Source organism: Gallus gallus, chromosome 3, assembly GCF_016699485.2.
Source record: "Gallus gallus isolate bGalGal1 chromosome 3, bGalGal1.mat.broiler.GRCg7b, whole genome shotgun sequence".
Taxonomy (NCBI): domain Eukaryota; kingdom Metazoa; phylum Chordata; class Aves; order Galliformes; family Phasianidae; genus Gallus; species Gallus gallus.
In genome coordinates this window covers 103,517,553-103,535,778 of record NC_052534.1, presented here as the reverse complement: position 1 = coordinate 103,535,778, position 18,226 = coordinate 103,517,553, and the positions used below count along the sequence as shown (strand labels likewise).

The following is an 18,226-nucleotide window of genomic DNA, read 5'->3' as shown; positions in this document are numbered from 1 at the left end:
TATTTCATTCTTGGTTGGTTCAACAGAAGAAGGATCGCTTCTGCCCACTTTCAATTTTTCTTTTGTTTTGAAAGGCAGACTCTTCGAGAATCTGAGGGACGGTGCCACCATCCTAAGGAACTAATAGCACACCCAGTATCAAAGCCAGCTGCCTCTCAGCTTGCTCCTGTGCCTCTTAAAAGCTATTCCTCTTATCACTTCTTCCACCACCTCTTCTTGCTTCTCACTTAAAATCGTCACCAGAGAATCCTGTTTTATCTCCCCAGCTGTCGGACGAGACTGTTTGCTGAATGCAGTAAATCAGCAACATACCTTTTCTAGGTCAGAGGTCTGAAGCTTTTAATTAGCTGCTTTAGAACTAACACGATAAAATAAGAATCAGCTCATTTCTCAAAAGCATGAACCACTCACAAAATCCCTCTCAAGATGCATTAGGTGATGTAGAACCTTGAAAAATCACAGCGAGAAATCAAATCACGCTTGGTAAGCATCTGCGTACTTAAATATGGATTTAAGAATACCAAGAACCTAGTTTAGAATCTAACCGTAAAGCTCCCAGATTTGCAAGTGCTGGCCAAAATGTTTGCATTTTATCCTGAATAGCAATCATTCATTTCCGTTCAGCCAAAGCTGTCAAAGGCTCTATATGCAGTCGTGTAGCGAGAATCTTATATACAAGCCAAATGCCTGTATAGCAAACATCTGGCCTCACTTCTGTTCCACAAAATTGCCAAAGAATAAGTCCAGCCATTTTTTTTTTTTGCTGTTGTGGCTTTTATTTTTTTTTTTTCCTCTGCTGTGCCTCGGGTCGTTTTCCTTAAAATGAAATCATTAAAACAGGCAGAAAGAGCAGAGGAAGGAGGAGGAAGGAGAAGAGATGCAGCATCTGAATTATCTTCCAGTGGGACTAATTTTACTAAGCAGTTGTGCTACTGCTACCAGTCAATCACTGCAAGTATTATTAAGAAACTAAAACAAAAATAATAATTTAAACTTCATTTAGAAAGGAATCTTGGCAGAGAATGAAGGAAGAATTCATAGGCTCTTCTACGAACTGGAAGCTCAGTTTACTCAAATGTCCTCAGTATCAATATAAAATGTATTAACATTAAAAAAAAAAAAAAAAAAAAAAATCACTTGCTGCTCCCTTATTTTGCATTCCTTTTACATCCGTACTTCTCCGAGGCAACAGATCAGAATGGCGCAGTGCCTTCCCCTCCGGCCAAGTGCAATAAACAGGCAGGTGTAATAGAAGGCTGCAGCGGCTCAGCTCTCCTCCCGAACAATTGATCTCCCAGGCCTACGGTGTAATTCAGGCTCAGTAGCTCCCCGCACATGCCTCATTCCTGATCGGTCAATTATTTCAAATCAGGCAGAATTAAAGTGTTATTTTTGTGAGGGGGGATGATATTCACCAGTGACCGAAGTGAAACTAATAAACTAATTTCCCTTCGCTGCCTTGGGCGGAACAGAAAAATTCAAGTCTCTGAAAGACTGCAGCTGTTTCATCAGTCTGTTGCCCAAACCCGCTCGCAATTTTGCTATCTTCAAATTCAATTTTTGTTCACAGAACAATTTGGGGAATGAAACACAACACAAAGAAAAGAGCAAAAAAGGGAACAGTGAGGGCCTGTGAGCGAGCAGAGCCTCCTGAGAGAGGGGAACAGAACGCTCCTCCGCTTTGCAGCACAGCATATTCCTCCTGCCAGTAGCGGATTTATCCAGTAGATGTCAACACCAGCAAAAAATATGTGTAAAGCCAACCTTAACAGCAGCAGCAGTCACTTCAATTTACAGAGGAGAGTTTTAATATTTAGAAGCATTGCATATTCTCCCCTGTCCCATCCCTGCATCTACCGGCACGGACGCGGCCTAGTCCAACCACATATGCGGAGCAAAATAATTTCTTTTCTTGCTTTTTGAATAATTTCGTGTGGTTTGCTGGAAAATGGAAAAATTGCTAACGAGTATGTGATTGCTTGCAGATTAGATCTGAGGAAATTTTTCGGCAGAGGAGCAGGGAGAGGGTGTGCAAAACACCGTTTGGCGCAAAGCGACTCCGGCAAGCAAAATCGTCATCGTCACTAAAGACCATCTGAAGAGGTCTGCTCCCTTCTGACCTTTCACGGCGTGGTTAAGCACTGCAATAATTTCCTGGATTTTGCTCTTTCCTCAAGAAGCTGCTCAGCCTACAGCAGTGACCTGAGATTCCCACGCTGACCCCAGGTCAACAGATACTTGTTGTTCCTATGAGGTTTTTTTCTCGTTCATAATACACCAAGGACTCTCTGCTGTAAGCCTTTTGGTGTTATTATCACTCAGAAGGCTGAATTTGCTGACAAGTTTGAACCATGCAAAAAACCAAGGCCGCCGCTTGTTGACACTTTTAAATCTACTATTAAGATCTGACTGTTTGAACAGCTTGTGTGCAGAATCAGAAGTACAGATTTCTGTTTCCTTTTTGTTTATTTTTAGATAAACCTTGTGTTTCTACTTTGCAATGTTTGCATTTGGCTGCTGAGCATGCAGTAATCGCATACATTATACGCAGTGCTTAGAGACACTTTGCACTGCAGTTCTGTTGGACAGATGAAAAGGGAAGGGAAATAACAGATCATTTTCCTGATTGATTAATCTTTCCTCGCATTGCCATACTCCCGTAAACATCAAGAGGAAAACCAAAAGTATGTTGTGACATCTAACAGCGAGGCATTGGAGCAAATTATTTTATTACTGTTACAAAACTTACTAAGGAGTTTGTTTTCACAGATAGCTCAAATGCAGCAAGGAAACCCAAATGAATACATTACCGAGACTTATCACTTCCAGAAGAATTACTCCTCGCATGTAAACCTCACAGCTCTTCAGAGAAGCATATATCCTACGTAGCAGCAATAATGTAGCTATAGCTTATCTAATCAGTTTGGCCAGAAATTCTGGATCTTTAAGTAAAAACAGTGGGCAAAAGCTAAGTCTGTCAATTACCATAATTTAAGCAATTCTTAGGCATCAACAGAAGCGGGCATGGGAAGATCAGACAAAGGCACTGCACTCTCAGTAAGTAATTGTAGTAGACAATGGCATGTGACAGAATAAAGTCACGGCTCTAAATACTGGGAAAAGACATCAAACACAAAATCTAACATCATGCAATGAGAAATAACAGCACCACGCTCTGTTTCTGGAACTGCATCCCATGCAACTGCTTTGCAGATTCGGATACAGACGCATCTTACGAAAGACAATGCTGCAAATAGTTTGGAGATAACGTGCATCTTATTAGGTATACCACAGTTTTGCAGCCCTTTTAATCACTGTCAATGTTTTTTTCTGAATTCAGGTCTGAAAGAAATAGTGAGAGCTTTTGATTTGCTGTGACACTTGGATTGCTGTGTGGATGACGCACTGCACTGTTCCTGTTAGTCTTACAAATTTACAGATTTTTAAGGCCAAAAAGCACGGGAGGGCATGATGATCATCCTGCTCTGACTCCATGAACAGCTCTGTCCCACAGCCCCATCCAGCAGCCTGTGGATCTGACAGAACACCCTGTGCAGGGACTAGATAAAGCAAAATCTAACATTATAATATATGTATAAGATATATCCAAAAAAACTTGAAAAGTTTCCTCAGGAATAAAAAAAAAAAAATCTTGATCATTACAATGAATTCACAAACTCTTCTCACTGACACCTTTTTTTTTTTCCCCATTAGCTTACCAAAACTGGGGGGGCAGAAGGGGTGGTCTCGGTGGGGAGGCCAGTGCCTCCTCCATGCTGCATCCAGCTGGATCACAGAATCATAGAATCATTATGGTTTGAAAAGACCTCCCAGATCACCAGGTCCAATCTCAGCCCATCCTCCCATGCCCACTGTGTCCCTCTGTGCCATATCTCCGTGGTTCCTGAAGACCTCCATGGACGGTGACCCCACCACCTCTCCGGGCAGCTGTCTGGCCATCATCACTCTTTCTGAAAATAATTATTTCCTAATATCCAACCTGAGAAGCAATGGCACATTCACACGCAAGACCAAGAGAAGCAGCAGGCAAGCAGCACTGCAGAGGGACTTCCTCCATCTCTTGCAAGCCACCTCTGAAGCACTCCAGGTTGGTAACAGAGCAGCTCTGGGATATGAGTTTTACGTGTGGGGCACGCAGTGAAAAGAACACATTTATAACACATGCAGTCTTTCTACAGCCTAATTCCCCTAAATTCCTTTAAAGCAGCGATGGGTGATGGCCCCTCAGCTCAGCCACACAACTCTCACAAATCCTATTCTGGCTTGGAGGCCGAATCGTTTCTCCTTTCCGATTCCTGGGACAGGATCAACCAACCTTCACTACATCCAATGGTCCCTCTGCAGGTCGCAGCTGAGTCTAGCGGCACCTCTGTGAAACAAATGTAAGAAAAAGGCGTAAATGCTGCCCAGCAGTGAGGAGTGAGGCAAAAAATCCGAGCAACAGTCCTGTGACAGTAAGGTCAGTGCGAAAGGAGGGCAGGAGGTAAATAACGCCTGCCCATAGCTAGACATCTTATTTTCCAGCTTTCACATATTGGCCCTATTACAGGCTTGATTGCCGTGGTGGGGCTAAACAGAATAATTTCTTCAGAAGTTTCTTTTTCTTTTTTTATTTTTAGCAGACAAGTTCAACTTTGCCTACTTACTGAATTCTACGCTTTTCTGAAGGTTATTTTCAATGGTCCCAAAGACTGCCTCTTCTAAATTTTTAGAGATAGATTCTCAAGTGCATTTCACTCGAAATTATTAATACACAACTTTGTCAGATGTCCTTTCTTCTCCCTCTTTGGTCTTCATTCCCAAAGTTACAGTTTCGAGCAAAATTTTCCTACGCAAGGTTATCCAGTTCCTCCCATTTCAATACAGTGATAAGCATTTATGTGGCACTCTGTCTTCAAAGCACTTTACAAACATTAAATATTTAATGCTCGTGGTATCCCTCTTACTCTCAACCCCATTTTATAGGTAGGGAAACAGACTCACAGGTTAAGTGATTTTGTTTCAAGTCACATCACAAGTTACTGACGGATGTGAGACCGGAATACGAGAGCTCAGATTTTCAGTTCTACTCTCAAAAGTAGACAAGCCTTGTTCTTTCACTTCATAATAATAATAAAAAAGTTTGCTCTTGTGCAGGGAGAATTTCTCTTCGGAGGTTCTGAAGCCAAGGAGAAAGCAGCTCAAAAGAAAGACCAAAAAACATGAAAAGCACCCCAAAATGATCCAGGGGGACACTTACGAGCTTTGTAAGCCATATCCTCACTTTGTAGTGCACTAGGGGGAAAACCACAAACGTACAGCCTCACAAATGGCACAGTATTTTTTCTCAGCCTTTATGTAGACACACACACGTATTTATACGGACATACACTGCTCCAAAAACAACGCTTCCTATTTATTTCCATGGAAACTACAACAGATACAAAGAACACAGTAACATCTTTTGACAGAGCAAATTCTCAGCTACAAAACGCTACTTTTCAACCCGGTCACCACCAGTAGCTGTGCATTTTCACCAGTGATGAACAAGAGCCTGCATATCGCACTTAGGAAAATCTGCACCAGAGGAGGTAACCCACAGTCACCGTCACCACTGCTGAAACGCACCACCTGCCACCTCACTGTGCTCACCTCCACTGTTTGGTCTCCAGAAACATTCAGCAAGCATCAATGAATGTCAACGGATGCAAGTTTTTCTGCATGGAGGAACTCAAGGACACATCTTTGCTTCATACGCACTTCCACGTCAGACTCCTTCTTGTCAGACCGCACCTCTGCTGCCATCTGTTGCACGACAACAAAATGGAACGGAATACTGCTGGGAAGGTTCAACTTCTACTGCCGTACCACCAGCGTCCACCTCTGAAGTCACAGGCCAACAGAATGAAATAGGAGGCATTACTTTCGCACTTTGAAGCAGCCTTCCTATATATATCTCTATATATACACACACATTCACATGTATCTGTACATATATACGTCATACACATATATCTGTATATATATACAGATACGTACGTGTATATGTGTATATATATATTCTCAACCTCTACGTAATCCCAGAACAGAGACCTTCCAGCCAGAGAAGAATTTGCAATTTAAAAACTGAAGTACTTTTCAAAATGGCATCACTAAAGAGCTTTAGCATTTGATAAGAAGATTACAGTATATTCAATTGCACAGAGCAAAAGCCTTTTAAAATAAAGTACGGGAATAGCGAAGCCAGGCATTTGCAACAAGATAACAAGAAGCTAATCGGCCAGTGGAAAAGGTGCGCCCTGCTGCAGAGAGTGCTCAGGAGCCAGTCAGATTTTGAAACTCAAATAATGAGTGGTTTTTTTGGGTTTTTTTTTTTTTAGCTTTAACATTTTTCATAATCCGAGTGGGAGGTCTAAACACTGGCTGTACGCAACATTAACTGTATTTCCCTTTAACAGGCTTCTATGGGAACAAATGCTCGGTGTCAGGCTGGTACTATACGTCCATTTAATTGAGCTGAGAAAACTCTCCTGCCCCCAAAGAAAGCTCATCTCTTCTCTCCATAAATGTGACTACAGAGCTGGCAGATAATATCTAGCTTTCACTCATTATTTATACAACCACCTAATTATCTCCCAGAGACTCCCTATTTTACAAAAGTTTCTTCCTGGAAATGTCATTTGTTGGCTGAACGGAAAGGCAAACCCAACCCCATATCTCAGGGCAGGGAGCGCATTACCCGTGGACACTGAGCACCACAGCATGCCTTGCTGGGACACATGGGGAGAAGCATGAGAGTACCATTCACATGGGGATGGCCTCCTGGTGTCATGCTCAGGTCTAATGATTTCTCCTGGGAAATGCATGTATTCAAGATAAACAGTACAAAAAATGTACTTAAAGAGAAGCATGATATGGTTAGGGGACAAAGATAAACAAGTGTATTTGCAGACTGCATAATTTCCTCCTCTGGGCCACTGGATTCTGTCCTACTGATTACATTGCTCCAACATCGCTATACCCAAACACTGCTGATACTTATTTAATGGTGACAAATTCTTCTGAGGTCAAGGGCTGTCGATATCTCTCCTCTCTAGCTGATATATTGAGTATGGAGCGAATATGGACCAAAACTACATGTTCTCATGTAGGAAAGAGCAGAGCTTGAATTGAAACATACACAAAACTCCTTGGCAGGAAATCACTTTTTGCTAATATTTAGGTGCCCAGCATCCTGCTGCTGTATAAACCAAAGGGAACATTATTTGGGCATTTATCTCTGCAGAAGCATTGGAAACTCCCAGATAAGGCAACCACTTCCCAGATCCCATGGTGTCATGCCATGAGCCCCTCCAACACATGCAGATGCACCAGGTTGAGCTCTGAAGGGAGCTAATACAGCGTGATTCATCCTGCTGAGGAACTTGGGTTGTAGCCTCATCTCCCTACGTAATTCAAGCATGAGGCACTAAAGCTGCTAGGGAGAGAGGTTTCCATGCCAGGAGCTGGGTGCCAATGTGCCCAGCATGGTTAAATTCAACACAACACTGAGTCTAGAGATCTCTTTTTGATGGTACCATCTCTTCCTTTAAACAGTTATTCCAGCTTCAGACTAAAGGCAAGGAGTGGGTATAATCCTACTCTCTCTAGAGACCTCTTGTATGGTTCTGGGCAAATCACTCAAGTTCAACTCAGCAGAGCACTGGAGTTCACTGGAGATAGATACGAAGAGCAACCAGAGGCACATGCAGGCTTAGCACCATGCACCCACCGTTCTGCAAGCCAAACCCCAGATCTCAGCCACGGCCCATGAAGGAGGGCACTGCTGTTTCTGCTGTCACCGCTCTTTGGGACTGAAGCCACCTCAGGTTATAAACACGCCATTATCTTCCTCAGGCACTCACATGCTCAGCAACTGCATGAAGTTCATGCTTCTGCTTTACTAGTCAGATAGAGGCTTTTTGCCATTTCATTTTTAAGATTATAGGATTTACACAGATGCTGGTAGAATACTTCGTAGTGCCGCCATAAAACAGCAGAGTGGAGGCAACAAACACGTATTATGAAAGCTATGTCATTATAATAAGTAGCTTTTCGTTTTATATTACACTGACCAGCTGAAGTACAGATTGCAGCTACGTCTACACAAGTCATGTTGTGTCAGTAATGCGCATGTGGAAGGAAAAAGAAACAATATTTTCCTTGTGGAGTTTAGTACACTTTAGCAAAATGGCCAGGATTATCCTTGGAGGGGAGAGAGGCTTGGCAAAGGTGGCCCCAAGTTGGCTTGGAGGAGGACGGGGAGGGAGAAGGGGCCACAAGAGACTGTCTTCAGAAGTGGTTTGAAGCCAGGACTGTGAGGCGTGAAGGAAGCCTTTTTACAGCCTTCCGCAGTTTTCTCCCTAACGCGTTGATCATGTTTTCAAGCAGCATTTCCCCTGTCCTCACATCTCCCTTTTGGCTCGTACTTCTGCTCACCACCCTCCCCTTCCACCACGTGTCTCCATTCCCATAAAAGCAAGAATTCATCCAGGACCTTCTCTTGCCCCCAGATAAGATTAAACCAAACAAGTGGCTTACAAAACTTTGCTCTGTTTACTTGGCTACTCTTCTCTTTCTGACCTTTCTTTTTTTCCATCTTAAATTCCCTTTGTGAAAGCATTATGTGAAAAAGAGTGAGCTGACGAGCCAACAGCTTGGCAAGTGGACACCCTCAAAAAGAAACAAAGGCCTCATATGCTATTTCCACATGTGGAGGGGAGAAAACAGAGGTGAAGAAGCAGGTGGGAATTTAGTGGTGATGAAATGGAAGTGACATTTTGACCAAAATACAGGGAAGAAACTGTAAATAAGGTGTTTAGCAGAAACCATGAAACCAAGCAACAACTCCTTTCTCTCTTACGTCTGCTATCCTCTCACGTGAGACTTTGGTACAATTAATTTCACTAGGTTGGAAAGGAAGGTTTCAGTAGCCAGCTGGAAAACACACCAACTGACCAACCACTTCTGTTTGTGGTGGAGTTAAATCCCACAGCAAGGCTTGTCCCAGGAGCATCCCCACCACATCCCGCAGCCTGAGTGCAAAAGCTGGGCCAAAACCAGCGATTGTGGTTTTGTAAGGAAAAACAAATTAAAAATAAACCCAAACCACCAGAAATCGCTTAAGGATGGCATACATGAATTTATTCTTTCTCTGCACTGCCTCTGCATATCACTGCTGGCAACGCAACAACATATAAGCTCCGAATGTTGTTCTTAGTAGCTTAAGAGCTACAAGAGAGATTTGTGTTGTGCTCACTCGTCCAAAATGTACTTTCCCAGAAAAAAAATAATAAACAAAGCTTCCTCTTCCCCAAATAAACACAAGCTCCTCTTCCCCTTGCAGTTGTCTTTGAATTTCCAGAATTGGAGAGACAGTGTCCTTAGAGGAGTGAAAGGAAGGAGCGCGTACTCAGGAGGCTTTTATTCCAGACACACTGAGATAGTTTTTTGCCAACTCACGGAGAGTTTGGAAAAGGAAGGCAGAAGCCTCCCATTTGACTGAACTCAATGGGAAGGCAGCGCGGTGCGTGGAGCACTGGGGCAATTTGCTTTTGGCAGCCTATTTTGCTAAGTAGGTGGGCTGCGTTCAGAGCCAATTAGAGGTTGACGTTTCCTTCCTTAGGTACAAAGCGCAGCAGCTCAGCTCGGGCTATTCTTCCCTCGCTGCGTCTGTGTTTACTGTGGCTGTTCATTTCTACTGTTGGCAAGGGGGATGTTTAATAAAGCAGGCCATTCTCTGGTTACGAACGCGGTATATCATCGTTGGTGTATGTACACATATGGTATGGAGTAGAGCACTGCTGAAAAGTCAAAGCAACTCCTGCCAGCAATTTTGATGGCGGTACTGTAAAAAAGCACTGGGGCGCAATACAGTTCTCTATTTTCTGATACTGGAGGGAAAAGGGAGAGAATCATAGAATGGCCTGTGTTGAAAAGGACCACAATGATCATCAAGTTTCAACCCCCCTGCTACGTGCAGGGTCGCCAACCACCAGACCAGGCTGCCCAGAGCCACATCCAGCCTGGCCTTGAATGCCTCCAGGGATGGGGCATCCACAGCCTCCTTGGGCAACCTGTTTCAGTGCGTCACCACCCTCTGAATGAAAAGCTTCCTCCTAATATCCAACCTAAACCTCCCCATTCCTTCCCTCTTGCCATAGCCATTTGGAAAATTCCTCCAGCCTTCTCAGAGGACAGACATCGTGTGCATGACCCTTGAGACCATTGGAGAAAGCACAGTGATTTCTGATCTGATGTTAAAATAGGACAATCCTATGGGTAAAGAAGAGTGAGCAACATCCAGATTTCAAAATTCCCCTTCCCCAAGTCAAGATTTCAGCTTTGCTTTGGCTTGAGCCACTCCACAAAGAGCCAGGAAGGTGCTTGATCGAGATTTTTATTTCATGCAGTGCTAAGCTACAGGAATGTTCACACCTAGGGTCTGCTTTAGTCCTGCCTTTAATTAAGGTAGTTTATTTTTTCAAACATGTTACCTGAGACCTGCTGATGTCGCTTCAGGTCACACAGCCATGCTTCAAACCGCTTTCTAATATACTTAATAGCGCCACAGTGTTATGTTCAGCTTATTACTGCCACACAAGCAGTAGGGTCATGGTATTCTCTGCAAAATACTTCTGTAATGGAGTGGATTAATTTAATGAATGCCATTTACCGCAGCAGAAGTGACAATGATTTGATGTTTTGTTACAATTAAGACTCATTAGCCAGTGATTTTTTTCTTAGTTGTATGACACCATAATAGATATAACACATATCAGATACAGAAGTTTTGAACTTCTTTCTAGTCATTTTTAATAAACATGAAGGAAGTGAGAATGGAAGTCTCAGCAGCCAGCAGCTAAAGGGCAGCCTTTATGAGGGATGTCACACACACCCTGCACAAACCATGGCAAAATGCAAAACTGAATGCAGCTTCTAGGAAATAACAAGATGGTGCTTGGCATTGAAGCTTCCAACCAAACAACTGGAAGGTTAACCCAATGTTCCCAATACATATGGCTAAGACATAAAAAGGCATTTGGAGAAGGCAGGCAAAGCTAGGTCTTGGCTCATCAGTTTTAACAAGATTCTGGAGCTCCACCAAGACAGGGACATTGCCAAAAAGCGCATGGCTCCCCTGCATCTCAACGTGCTGCTGGGGTCAGTGCTCCCTGCCACGAGACTGAAGGAAAACTCTAAGCCTGTTTAAGTAACAAGCCCTTCTTTTTCAAGCAGTTTTTGTATACTGAGGAATGAACCCCACGCTGTTCTTCTAATGCAAAGTCTTTTGTTCCTTGGAAACACAACAACTCATTTGCTTTTCACAAATCCTGAATAGTGGTATGCTGAACATTTGAAAAATAAAGACAAAATGCCCTAATAAATAAAAAAACGCATTGTCAAGTAAAACCAATATTGGTCAAACCAATGTCACTAGACTCCAGGTTAAATTTTCACAGTACAGGAAGTCAAAAGCCAAAATAATATTTTTTGCAAATGCAGCATTCCCCAGCATCACTGAGGACAGAAGATCATGCTTAGCTGTACAACCTGCAGACACACCTTACTCAGCAAAGAAGTGAAGCTAACAAACTAATGTAACTGAACAGGTGAATGGCATTTAAAATCTGAATTGTGCAAAAGATGTATAAAAATATATATATATATATATATATAAACCTCCAGAGAGACTCATGAATTTTAAAGATTTTAGAAGTAGAAATAGATCTAACTGAAGAAAAAAAGATCATAAATATCCAAATTATGGAATTGCTTAGGTTGGAAAAGACCTTCAAGATCATCAAGTTCAACTGCAACTTAACCATCCTACCTTAACTAACAACCCACCGCTAAATCATGTTCCTCAGCAGATATAAACAGTGCCTCGATGATTATTAATGATAACTCATGATATAAACCTAACCTCATGATCTAGTAGCGATATTTGCTGCATAGGAAATCTTTAAAGAGAACAAGGAAGCTGTCCACACTTTAAGGCTTCCTTCTCCAGCTCAGCACACTCTTGTTAGGAGAGAGTCTACCCAAAACTACTTGTAGATCCTGGTATGCAGACACCATTAACTGCAATCTGAAATGAGCCACACATGCGAATTTCTCATTCACTCTCACCTATGTGCAATCTCTGTCAGCTCTCCCATGCAGATGTAAACCTGAGCAGCAACGTGCTAATAAATGGAATGCAAAATCTGTTGTTCCCTTCTATTGTAGAGTGAGGATAAAAATCACACTCCTGCTTCCTTATCCCATGCCAGAAGAGTTATAACCCTATGAAAATCACTTGAGTTAAAGATAAGCGGGGAGCTTCAACTTTATATTCATTTTTATCAAATCCTTGAAACTGCTTCATGGGGTTTATTTTAATAGGTATTTCTACTAACAATAATAACCCCCCTTATCTGTACTAAAGAAGAGAAAAAAAGCAGATTGCATCATAAATCTTAGTCATACCAGGTAATAATCTTCAAAATCATCCTTTTAGCATGGATGGCACCTGTTAAGTTAAAGCACATTTTTCCTGACAGTTCAGGAATACAGTCTCATAGCAGCTCCCGTGATGAAAATGGAAAGTCTCCCAAAAACTGCACTGGCATTGCAGGACCATGAATTCCTTCCAGGCTCTCTGAAGCCCAGTGGTGAGCACCGCACCCAGTACCTATAATTAAAGAAAGGGGAATAAAATTGTCTAAATGCTCACTGCATTTAACCCCAGCCCCTCACTGCAGGGCTTTGTCCCTGGGTGTTTCTAATCAGACCTTCGAGTGTCAGCTGCAGTGTAATTCTGTTTATTAAAAGCAGAAGTGTTATGGCAATGCCTATGTCAAACCTGAGCTACACAGAAGACTACATATTTGCAGTCTCTTTACATAACACATCCTGATAAACATCATTTATTTCACAACTGCCTCTGATATATGATACTCCATACAATGTATTTTTATATATATTTAAGGCAATTTTATTCCACGAGATGCACAGCTGATTGCAGTAGAGGCTACGTTTTCCAAGATGCATTATGGTCTGACTAAATTTATTTTTTAAAAGAAGAAGAAGCGTAACTTATTGCAACAGTGCAAACTATTATTGTCATAACAATGTAAAGTACCCATGGATTTAATACTACAAACGCTCTATTCATCACGATCTCATTTGGCAACAGTGTCATTTCACCGGATTTTATTATACAAACGTTTCTCCAAAAGCAATGCCATCTCAAAGAAGAGGTGCAAAACCCAGAGCACTTTCACTCCAAAGTGTCTGAACTGTACTTCCTTGTCAAATTCTTTGGAAATAAACACCGTTACTCCACTAGCATTTCAGTCTTTGTCCAAACGTAGTAAGGATGCAAAACTTCCAGCTCTACACCGTGAAGTATCATACAAAAATAGAGTAAACTGTAACCTTGGCTGGATGGAGAAGTTGAGGCAAGAAGCAACTGACCCAAAGTTCCAAACTATGTCAGGAACAGAGCAAAAGGAAATGTTGGATGCGCTGATGTCTTGGTCTTTGTTCCAGCCCCTTCTCAACACTGAGGTGCCTCTTAGAGGGTACCAGATTTAGCTATATTACCTATTTGTAATTAATCCATTAGCACAACAGGATAGCATCAAACTTGCCTGCAGTAAGTTGACACTGTATATGCACGTTAAAAGGTGGTATGTGACCTTTATATCAAAACTTAGGATATATTGGCAGTTTTCTGTGGACAGACATCCCCCTGTGCCACACAGAGAGATACTCAGTGAGGTTATGGAGTAACCCAACCTCTCAGCAATTACCCACGGATGCTCAGCTTCTGCTTCACCCTATGTACTAGATGAACAGTCTGGAAGCAGTTCTTTGGAGTGAGTACATGGACCTTAACTTTCCATCTCCTAAAGTCTAATGCCTAAGAGGGAAGTCCAGTATCTCTCAGTTGTAAATCAAACCAAACTCTATGTCTAAGACTTCAAATTTTCCAGGGATTCAAAAGTATTTCCAAACATCGGGGAGAAAAAAAATCAATCAAGCTGCATTGACAATAAAGTGCATCTGAATATCTAAGCAATGCTTAAATGAAAAACAGCAGAAAAGTGTAAGCTCCTCGTCATCATCTAAACCTATATATATATATATATATTTAAATGCTGGGGCTTTATTAGGTGAGGCTCTTTCATTGTGTTCTTACAGCCTTTCAGCCTTTGGAACACCACTATGTGTCACAGGTCTCTCTGCTGGCAGCATGCCCCAGCCTTCATCCCCTCTTCTTTCTCCTTTTGCCACTCACGGCTGTCCTGCACTGCCCTTCCCCACCGCATCCTCCTGCAAATCTCTCTGCCATCAGCAAGCCTGGCATCGTTAATCTGCTGCTCAGTTATCGCATTTCAAGGCCAGATATACAAATCCACTTCCCTTTGTCCCTTTGGATCACCGTGATTCCATTTTATGGTCTCGATTCCCCTTTTCTGGTCCTTTGCTTATGGTCTGTTGTTTATTATTATTTGCCTATCTGGAAGTTAATCTTTCTGAAGCCGAGTCCTTGCTGCTGCCTTGCTCCGTTCAGCGTGAGGCCCGGTGCTCTGTCAGCTCCTGATAAACCATTTGTCATTCAGGCAGCAGATAATGCGCTGCACACATGTCCATTTTAAACAGTGTATGCTGAAGTACTGAGAATAAAACTGAAGGATTTATAAATAAATGTGGGTTGTTTTTTTTTTCCTCCATGAGAAATGCAGAAGGCAAAAGTTGCATGGCCAGACCAGATGTGAAGAGGTATATTTGAACCTGCGTATCTTGTGATCTCAACAAGGGCTTCGCAGCCCCAGCACTTCTATAGAAACCCAGGGAGATCGTGATAGGCCAAAAGGGAACAGTTTTGAACTAAAAGAGGGGAGATTTAGACTAAATGTCAGGGGGAAATTTTTCAATGCTGAGGTGCCAGCACAGGCTGCCCACAGAACCTGTGGATGCCCCAACCTGCTTAAGGCCAGGTTGGATGCTATCCTGGGCAGCCTGATCTGGAGCCTGATGTAGTGAATGGCAACCCTGCCTGTAGCAGGGCAGTTGGAACTGGATGATCTTTGAGGCCCCTTCCAACTCAAGTCATTCTGTGATTCTGTGAATCCCCTTTTGAGTCTTCCAGCTGGACAACAATACTTAAAAGGACATATCTGAATGTCAGTCTTCTCTTGGCTTTTTTTATACATGCTGTAAGCTAATCCTAGAATCATAGGGTCATTTAGGTTGGAAGAGACCTCTATGAACATCAAGTCCATCTATTAACCTAGCACTACCAAGTTTCACCACCAAACCATGTCCCTGAGCACCACATCCATACACCTCTTAAAAACCTCCAGGGCGGGTGACTTGACCGCTTCCCTGGCAGCCTGTTGCAATGCTTTACAACCCTTTAGGTGATGAAATTGTTCCTGACATCCAACCTAAACCTTCACTGACACAACTTGAGGCTATTTCCTCATGCTTCTCCCTGTAAGTCCTGGCAGCAGGGAGATGATGGGGTAGCTACCTGGACACTAAATGGAAATTCCACTTTGCTACAAATAATTCAGTTGTTCTCTATATTCTTCAGATTTCACGCACCTTGTCATGTCATCATCTGAGGAATTATTTTTACCTTCACACTGCTTTACCTGCTGTCTGAGATGGACAATATTTATATGTTCACATCTCACAGTGCAAGAGAGACTCCATAGAGCAAACCAAGAGCTCCTTGCTTTAATTTCTGCTATACAGGAGAATTATGTCTCCTGTTGAAGATTTCTGAGGTGCCAAGAAAGGCAGCTTTTCAGACTACTTGTGGAAGAGCTTCCCAGCCCCAGAGACATCACTGAGTCCTGCTTCTGCCTCAGCTGTCCCAGCAGTCACTCCAGCTAACCTAGTCTTAAGATTAAACAACCACGAACAAACAAAAGCCCTGGACCAAAACCAGAGGTTACTAAAGCAAGTTTAAAAAGATGGGTTTAAAATGTGAGTTGTGACCTGAGTCACCTGATCTCCTTCTAACAGCAGTGCTGGGATGGCTGCAGGTAAAATACTGCCATAAACTAGGATGTAGCTGGCCAAAAAACAGTTACTTCATTACTTCATTTTCAGAGATTTCAGCAGGTTCGTGGTGAGCAGAGCTGCCCAGCATCTCTAGGGGGAAAAAAAAAACAAACCAACTGAGACCAGGTGTTATGAAGGTCTCCTTGATGTTATCAGCCACCTGCAGGAACCTCCTCTACACAATAGGATACAGGGTATGGAAAGAAGGGAGACCAGCAACAACACAGAGAAAGCCAGCATGCTTTATTGGCTGCTAATCATCTCATTAAGCAAGATTTGGGATTTGATTAAAACAAGATATGAAGTAAATTATTCATATTTTTTAATAACTTTTTTGCCTCTTATTTTTGCTTTTTTTGTTACGATGATGAGGAAAAAAAAAAAAAAAAAAAGATGAGGAGGTCCAAGGATGTTTCTGTACAATATTCCCTAAGAGAGTCAGACTGAAAATGTCTGAGACAGCTTTTTTTTTCACAGAATCACAGAATCATAGAATGGCCTGGGTTGAAAAGGACCACAATGATCATTGAGTTTCAACCCGCTGCTATGTGCAGGGTCGCCAACCAGCAGACCAGGCTGCCCAGAGCCACATCCAGCCCAGCCTTGAATGCCTCCAGGGATGGGGCATCCACAGCCTCCTTGGGCAACCTGTTCCAATGTGTCACCACCCTCTGGGTGAAAAACTTCCTCCTAATATCCAACCTAAACCTCCCCTGTATCAGTTTAAAACCATTCCCCCTTGTCCTAAAACCATTTCCCCCCTTTTTTTTCAGCTAATACATGAGAACTAGTATAGAGACAAATTTATTTGAAAATAAACAAGTCCCCACACTGATTACTTAAATACAGACTTATTTGGATTTTCAGATTTCAAAATCAAACTGGTTGAAGTTTCTTTGGTTTGGGCAGTGGGTTTTTGCTACCTAATATAGGCTATATTTATTTGGAAATTAAGGCCATCTATACACAAATGTGCAGAACCATAATGAAACTCATTTTTTGAAGTCCAGTTTAATTACTTTGGTGACAATACTTGCATAACAGCTTTTAGCTTTACAACTAATTAAAAATGAAAAATTTAGCTTTTAGAAAGCTCTTTCCTTTAGGTAATTTGCATTTACAACATTCAGTCAAGGTTTCTAGTTTGGGTTAGCTATTAGTTTCTGCCACTGAAGGTCTTTAAAGACATCTGCTTTAAACAAAGATACAGCCTTCCCTCAAACCATCCTTACGTGCCTCTTCACAAGACCATGACGTTATCCAGTTTTATGCTGTATCCATGACATTCATTGTATATTACAACATACGTCAGGGACACACAGAGATTTCAATGGCCACTCTGGTGTGACACTTTTATGAGACTGAGAGCCAACTAATAAAGCAAACAAAGAAGCAAAAATACAATGTAGATCCCATTTTATCCTCCTCGCAGGTCTCACAGGAAAACTGGAATATAAAAACCAATTTGATTAATTTTCTTTGAAATCAGAGGAAAAAACTTCAGTAATTCTCAAAGTGAACCTGATATAAACCTTTTTCTCATAGCAAGTGTTATAGGAAATCGTGAAGCAAGAGGGTTACATGTGGCCTGTGGAATCTAGATGTAGTTGTGGTTATAGCAACTCTACCTCTCTCTTTCCCTATCATACCAGTGTATTTCACGTCCCTTCCTTGGGTATATCAGAAATGAGTCCTCATGCTCCCAATGCACTGTGTCAATTATATGTATTTTGTGTGACTGCTGTAGAGGTGATGCTGCTACATGCCATCCATTGAAAGCGATTTTTAGTTTCTTCCCTTCAGAGTAATTTAATAGTGATTTCTCAGTTAGTACTTGTGAAACCCAGGGTAAGAGAGAAAGGCTGGGGAACAGGTTTAATGTATGCTCATCAATATTTAAATAGTTTTCCTATGTTCGCTGAGATGAAAACCCATGAAGCCTGGCTCGTTTAGGAAAGTCACAGCACTCCATGAAGTCTCCTTCCCATTGCAGACACAGCTGTACCACTTGGGCTGTCTCACTGGAAATCTCAAACCTTATCAAGGTCAAGTGCTGCGAGGAAGGAGCCGGGTGATATGTTCAGAAAGCAGCTATGAGGATTACTTTCCTGGATTGTTTGCC

General features: G+C 42.2%; 1 protein-coding gene across 11 annotated transcripts in view; it reads right to left on the bottom strand.

Moving 5' to 3' along the window:
• KLHL29 (kelch like family member 29) overlaps positions 1–18,226 on the bottom strand; it is a 415,168-nt gene that overhangs the window by 270,976 nt on the left and 125,966 nt on the right. Inside the window, exon 1 of one of the 11 annotated variants that reach the window (XM_025149102.3) lies at positions 12,511–12,658. The exons of 9 other annotated variants lie outside the window; for them this stretch is intronic. The gene's annotated coding sequence lies outside the window, so the exon portion shown is untranslated. Of the gene's footprint in view, positions 1–5,652; positions 10,029–12,510; positions 12,659–18,226 lie in introns of those variants that run through there. One more of the 11 variants, XM_040698000.2, reaches the window with a different exon arrangement.